The sequence below is a fragment of the Mesoplodon densirostris genome, chromosome 2 (assembly GCF_025265405.1).
Source record: "Mesoplodon densirostris isolate mMesDen1 chromosome 2, mMesDen1 primary haplotype, whole genome shotgun sequence".
Classification (NCBI taxonomy): domain Eukaryota; kingdom Metazoa; phylum Chordata; class Mammalia; order Artiodactyla; family Ziphiidae; genus Mesoplodon; species Mesoplodon densirostris.
Genome location: NC_082662.1, coordinates 108,925,930 through 108,933,284, shown reverse-complemented (window position 1 = coordinate 108,933,284; position 7,355 = coordinate 108,925,930). Strand labels below are relative to the sequence as shown.

The 7,355-nt window shown below is 46.5% G+C and overlaps 1 non-coding gene across 1 annotated transcript; it reads right to left on the bottom strand.

Annotated features, from left to right (window-relative positions):
* Nucleotides 1-660: 660 nt before the first annotated feature.
* On the bottom strand, nucleotides 661-824 carry LOC132484756 (U1 spliceosomal RNA). The gene has a single exon (XR_009531308.1). It is a non-coding gene; the product is annotated as a U1 spliceosomal RNA (small nuclear RNA).
* Between the last annotated feature and the right edge of the window lie 6,531 nt (nucleotides 825-7,355).

Below are 7,355 nucleotides of genomic sequence, written 5' to 3'. Positions count from 1 at the left end.
TCAACAGACGCACAGTATTTTTCATTTGAATAAATTAATTTCATTGATTTGCGGCTGCGTTGGGTCGCCGTTGCTACGCGCGGGCTTTTTTCTTATTGCGGGAAGCGATAGCAATGGGCTGCGAGTCATCGCCGTACTTTCTGACGCAGTGGCTTGGCCTTGCTACGGAGCAGGATGTTCTGGCGCGCAGACTACAATAATTGCGAGACGGGGACTTCCGGAAACTTGCACCCGTCTTTCGCAACTGCGAAAGAAATTTTTAACCACTGCACTGCCAGAAAAACTCAGATAGCTACGCCCCGGATAAACCCTCACGTCACATCTTCTAGTAAAGTTTTGTTGTAAAAACCTAACGTCTGAAAAAAAAAAAAAGCTGCGGCAATGCTGAGTAACTTCTCCAGAGTAAGAACCAACTAAAATAGAAAAAGTAAATCACTACAATCTATCAGAAACGGCTTCCGTAAAACACCCCATTATTTACTATGAAAAGTTCATACGCGGCTTTCTTTAAAGGAAAAAGGAAGTACTAACCGGGGCCCACCCTACCAAGTAATACCTTACTTTTGTAGTACTTACAAAGTCTAAAAAATGAAACAAGTCCCGTGTTATATTTATCTAGTAATGTGTACAAACTAATTCTATTTTTAAAACACCAATTGCAGGGGGAAAGCGCGCACGCAGTCCCCCACTACCACAAATTATGCAGTCGAGTTTCCCGCATTTGGGGAAATCGCAGGCGTCAGCACACTCGCAGTGCAATGAGTGAGCCTCATCCTGGGAAAACCACCTTCATGATCATGGTATCTCCCCTGCCAGGTAAGTATGAACTGTATTCCCCCGCGCCCCGGTACAGCCTTAGACTCCTACACTGTACACACACGCTCACCACCCACCCTCCGCAACCCTCCCCTTCCACGCCTCTCAGAACCTCCAAACGACTCTGCTAACAAAATCCAAGCAACTTCTCTGGAAAACTTCCACAGCCCGAGAAGTGGCTCGCGGGGAATTGTACCCCTACGCTGCAAGATTTACATAAGCCAAGCCCCATTCCTGACCTCTATGGCGGCTCCTCTCCTCCAATCCCCGCCCTATCCCCGCCCTGCCGACATGACCAATGGGCGGGCCGGCTGCTGAAGGGGGAAGTGACGTCATCCTGCCCGCCCACTTCGGGAGCCCACCGAGCCGAGGTAACACGCCTCTTACCCTTTATCTGAGATACCGGCGGATTTCGCCAGCCTCCTCGAATTCTTGCCTTTTGTCCTGCGTTACACGCCGGGGACAGGAATTCTGGGATCGTGTGTTACGCTGATCCAAAAATTTTTTAAGTAGTAAAGAAATTGTAAAACAATGGATACAAGTATATATTTATGTATGTGTCTTGTGTATAGACATACAGATTCAGGGTTACATCTCAGAGTGCTACTCGGTATATTTTCTGTGCACGTCCTTCCTACTTCAATCTCGTGGTATACCAGGAACCATGTTTTTCCTTTCCCACCATACAGAATACAAGAAATGACGATTCTGAAAAAGAAGCTGATGACCAAGATAAGGGATAGAAAGATGACTTGTTTGCTTGAAGAGTGAGGTTGGTTGGTTGGTTGGTTTTCTCTTACAGGGTAAGACTGGGTTAGACCTGAGGGCGGGGAGGGGGGAAACTGCAGAAAGCAGCCAACTTGTGCTTTCAGACCAGAGGGCAAGGAGTGGTGTAACTTGATCCTTGAGGGTGCCTTTGGCTTAAGGGGGAAGTTGACTCTTCCGGAGAATCTTGGAGCCAACAACAAAGGAACTCAGCACCCAGCTAACTTCCAGGAAGAAGCTTCCTTTCCTCCCCTGCTTTCCCCCTTTCCCCCCCTGCTTTCCCCCTTTCCCCTCCTTTCTCTCTCTGCAGCCATCAGAAATAAATTCTGGCTCATTTCATCTGAAATATGCTTTATTCCAGGGATAGTAATAGCTCAGAGAATCTCCATCAAACTGGAGAACCAGACTGTACAAACAGGGAGGAATAAGAAAGGCCAATGGAAGGGAGCACACGGACCAAATGGAAAGGACACAAGTGCCCCCTGCTGAGTGACAGACCCTGTAGCTTTGCACAGGTGACACTACTGGCCCTGGACACTAGACACCTCCAATGGCTCCATGGCTTCTGCTGCACCTGGCCGGTGTTAAACTAAGGATCTTGAGGTGGGGAGATTCTTCTGTTGCAGGGGACAGAAAAAATTTCCCCGGGGCCTAGTCCTTGTGTCTCTCAACTTCTGTCAAATGCTGGAGTAGTTGTTGCTGATGGGGATTTGCCAACTCTTGGTAATAGACCCACATCTTAGCCCCTAGGAAAACTAAGAAAGCAAGTACGTGATCCTTAAAAGTTGCAGGTTGTGGGAAGTTCCTCATACAAACAAAGGGGGCTCAGATACTAGATGGCTTAGATATGGCAAAAGACCCCCCCCCCCCGTACCCAGCACCCTACAGCCAGCCCTGTGGATAACATTATAAATCCAGTGCCCAAGCCACTGCAACCCTGCCTCAAATATACACACGTGCACAACCCAACCTCGGAGCATACTAGATGTTTATCCCTGAGCACAGGGTGAAGGTTTCAACCTCTTATACAGGGCTGGTGGGTACATCATCCATTATTATTTACATTATCTCCACTGAGAATTGAAAAGTTTGAAAGTTCATATTTCTGGGGGTAGAGTAATTGATCTAAAGCCATGGTAAGAAATAGCCACCAAAACTGGTTCTAAATCCTCTCTATCCACCAATGTCCAAAGTAGGTGTTTCCTGTTGCTACTGTAACACATTACCACACAGTTAGTGGCTTATAAAAACACGCATTTATTATCTTGTGGTTCTGGAGGTCAGAAGTCCAAGATGCACCTCACTGGGCTAAAATTAATGTAACAGTGGAGTTGAGGTTCTTTCTGGAGGCTCTAGGGGAGAATCTCTTTCCTTGCCTTTTCCAGCCTCTAGAAGATGCTCACCTTCTACTCTCACAGCCCCCTTCCATCTTCAAAGCCAGTCACGGCTGATCAAGTTGCTCTCACAACACATTATTCTGACACCAACTCTCCTTCCTCCCTCTTTCACTTATATGGACCCTTGTGATTCCATTGGACCCACCAGGATAACCCTCCCCCCGATGTCAAGGTCCTTAATTTAATCACACCTGCAAAGTCTCTTTTGCCATGTCAAGTAACATGTTCACAAATTCCAGGGACCAGGATGTGGACATCTTTGGGGAAGCATTATTCTGCCACCACAGCCAGTCTCCTCAGTGAACACATTTCTGCAAACATATCAGTCAGTGGTGGCCCCTCTCTTCTGAAAGTCAGCCAGGTGAAAGCAACTCAGTCCACTGCCTTTGAGTGTCAGCCAGTCAACAGCTGTGCCCCGTGTTGAGGCATTTGAGTCAGAGAGAGAGAAGGAGAAAGTCTGTGGGGAGAGGAATCTGAGGCCCCAGTGCCTGGGAAGTTCCCAGGGACCAGAGCTGAGAGCTGCAAACAGCTTCATGGGAGGAGGAGGCTGGAGAGGGTGTTAGGAACTGAATGTATGTGTTCCACTACCCGCCCCCAAATTCATATCTTGAACCCTAATCCCTGTGGGGCTGTATTTGGAGAAGGGGCCTTTAAGAAAGTAATTAAGATTAAATGAGGTCATAGCCTTGGGACCCTAATCTGATAGAATTAGTGTCCTTACAAGAGGCGATACCAGAGAGCTTGGGCTCCTGCCCTACCCCAGCTCAAGCAAGGGGAAAAGGCCATGTGAGGACCCAGCGAGGCATCTGCTATCTGCATGCCATGAAGACAGCTCGCGTCGGAAACTGAATTGGTGAGAACATCAATCTTGATTTTGGACTTCCAGCCTCCAGAATTTGTGAAAACAGATTTATGGTTAAGCCAGCCAGTCCATGGTAATTTTTTATGGCAGCCCAAACTGACTAATACAGGAGGTTACTTAGCCATTGGCCCAAGCAGCTTCTCCTACCTGGGCCTTTGTGAGATCTGCCCCAGTTTTGTTCATTCCCTGTAATTAGTACTCACAACCTGTTTTGCCCTTGTTAGGGCTGATCAGTTACTTTAGAATGAAGATTGATCACCTGGTTTAGCATTTCATAGTGCAATTTACTCCATGTAACAATGACCTGCACCAAGGATCTCCTTAGATTTTTTTTTTTAAAACAAGTTTGACATCTTCCCAAATATCAACATAGTGTGACTTGGACAGCTGGATTGAGATTCCACAGAGTGACCCCATGACCCCATGTGGCCTGCATTTCCTTTTCTCATGGGAGATTTCCATGCTTTGGACTCTCCAGAACCACAGACCAGGGTTTGGCTGCTGGTAAGGAATCTGTGCCTAGCTCTGGGGAAACCTAGGGAAAAAGGAAAGATCCCCAGAATCAGGGCATGGGAGGGGGCAGGGGCTGAGAGGCTGCTCTTGTGGGAATAAAGAAGTCTGGAGGATGAGAGAGGAGGCTGGGGTGTGTGTGTGTCCAGCATGAGGTCAGGGGAAGTTCAAGAGAGGGCAGCTGCCATTCTGGGACCAGAGGCTAGAACCTCCATGGCATTCACGCTCTGGTCATCGTCCTCCTTATTCTTCCTCAGCTTCCGCCTTCCCCTTCCTCGCCATCCTCCCCTATCTTCTCCCCAGGCTTTTTTGTTCCCACTCCTCCTCCTTGTCCCTGCTCCTCTTGCTCCCATCCTCCCAACCCTTCCCCAACCCAGAGCAGGCCAACATGGGAAGGGGCTGCCCCAGTCTGAGAGGACGATGAGGGAGTATTTTCCACCAGCCTGAGAAACACGAACACATTGCTCTCTGGTCAGAACCTGGTTTGGAGGAGACAGAGCAAGATGGCTCTGCCTGAGGAGCTCATCCTCCACAGCCAACCCGGGCAGCACGGGCCTTAGGCCGACCCCGGGGATGTGTGACCAAAAGTCAGGAAGCTCTCTACTGGGACCCGGAACATCTGGTTCAGGAGGCCCCAGACAGGTTAACCTTTTGATGCCTGCTTCTTTACAAGGCCAAGTTCCAAGGAAAGGAGCATGGCGTGCCCACCCCACCCCGTCCGCATGGTGTTTACGCAAGGGTGGGTCTGAGAAAACCCATCTGTTCCATGGAGACCAGCTGAAAGTACATAGTCAGAAGTTAGTGGTGTCCCAGGTGCACCGACTCCACCACCACCTTCACTTCCTCTACCACAGGCTGGATGAGATTTCCACCATCAAAGTCAACCTGGGGGTGGGTGGAGGGTGGGGAAGCAACATCTGGATAAAGAAATCTAATCTAAACTGACTAGTTCTTTTTGTTTGTTTGTTTGTTTTTGCGGTATGTGGGCCTCTCACTGTTGTGGCCTCTCCCGTTGCAGAGCACAAGCTCTGGGCGCGCAGGCTCAGCGGCCATGGCTCACGGGCCCAGCTTCCCGGACCGGGGCACGACCCCATGTCTCCTGCATCGGCAGGCGGACTCTCAACCACTGCGCCACCAGGGAAGCCCTAAACTGACTAGTTCTTGTGCAATAGTATGGTCATCAATGGAGCATTTCTAGGGTTCTGATTTGACTTTGTCTTGCTTTGCTGTTCTACATTGCACTTTCCTATACTGTCTTAATTTTACTAAACTTTGTTGAAAGTAGACAAGTTTTTTTTTCTTTATTCCAATATTAGTTGGCACCTTAGTTAGTAGTGTTCTCAGCAGCAGAATAATGCCCCCTCTAGGTTGTTCCTGTTGTAATTCCCCAAGCCTGTGAATATATTACATCACATAGAAATGGAAACTTTGCAGCTGTGATTAGGATAAAGACCTTGAGATGAGGCCATTATCCTGGACTATTCAGATGGGCCCCCTGTAATTACACGGGACCTTAAAATTGGGAAGCAGAAAAGAAGGTCAGGATGATGCAAAGTGAGAAGGACTCTACCTGCTGTTGCTGGTTGTGAAGATGGATAAAGAGGGCACAAGCCAAGGAATGTGGGTGACCTCTAAAACCTTTTCAGAAAAGACAAGGAAACAAATTATCCCCTAGAGCCTCTAGAAGGTAAGGCAGCCCTATTGACCCCTTGATTTTAGTCCAATGAGACCTTTGTTGGACTCCTAACCTACAGAACTGTAATATAGTAAATGTGTGTTCTTTCAAGCCACTAAACTCATAGTCACTTATTACAGCAGACATAGAACACCAATTCAGTAAGTGTCCAGCACATTCATTCACCTTAGCAGTAATAAGATGGGGGACATAATGAACCCTGTATAAATCTGCAGGTTGTCTGTCTGTCTGTCTTTGGCTGACAGGTCAAGAAATATTGGTACATGTTTGAAGCATTACATTAGGTATGTTTTATCCTTTCCATTTTTTTCCCTAAAGAACTCTCACCCTGTTTCCTGCACAGGTGTACCCAAGATGGTTCTCACTGGAATTACAGCAAATTGAAGACATTGGTGGTGACACATTTGCTTTTAAGAACGGGTTCTAACATGTAGAGGGAAACAATATAATTTATGGAAAGTTAAATACTGTAGAATCCTCCATTCCAAAGATACATTTTTTGCAACTTTTTTATTTATTAGGGTGAAGAACTACTTTTCAAAGGTGAAACACAAGAATGCCTTTTAGGAATTTTCCCTAAAAGTAATTGATCCTGACCAGGTCTGAGATTTACTGGATTCATATGCTGTTGTTTTCATAAATGTTACATCCATAAAATGAAGTTCTTAGAAGTAATATTTGAGTTCTCCATTGACTACTGATTACATCATCAATGCCTTCCAGCCCTGGCAGCACAGGGATGAAGGAAGAATTGCTGGGATGCTTGAATAACCACAGGGCAAGAGGTCCTCAAATTTTACTACTTTATCTTTAAGTAATACGTCATAGTTTGGCTGACTTTTCATCCATTCTGCTAACTGCCAGTGAGTTCCTCTGCAGTGACAGCTAAAGGCACTTATGGAAAATACTTAAATAACCAAGTGTAAAAGCAGAAGTCAAAGTCACTTCATCTACTACGAAAGGAGGGCATGTGTCTACCTCAGGCCTGAGTCTTTTGATGGATCTTTCTGTGATTGATGGTGATGGTGGTGACAATGGTTGAGTTTTTTGTTCATGTTGTTGCTTAATTTTTCAACCATTACTAGGAAATAATTGTGGAGTGAGTGCTTGATTTTAATTCTGGCAGGCAAAAGAACATAACTAAGGACTTTTCCCAAGGAATGCTTTGAGATCTTTATGTCAATTTGTGGTATGACTTATACACTTTTTAATTAAAGATTCTTAAAGGAAAACAAGCTTATTTATAGGTTTGAATCAGTCTTATAGAACAATAGGTTTTCAACTGGGATCTGCAGCCCACCCGCATCAG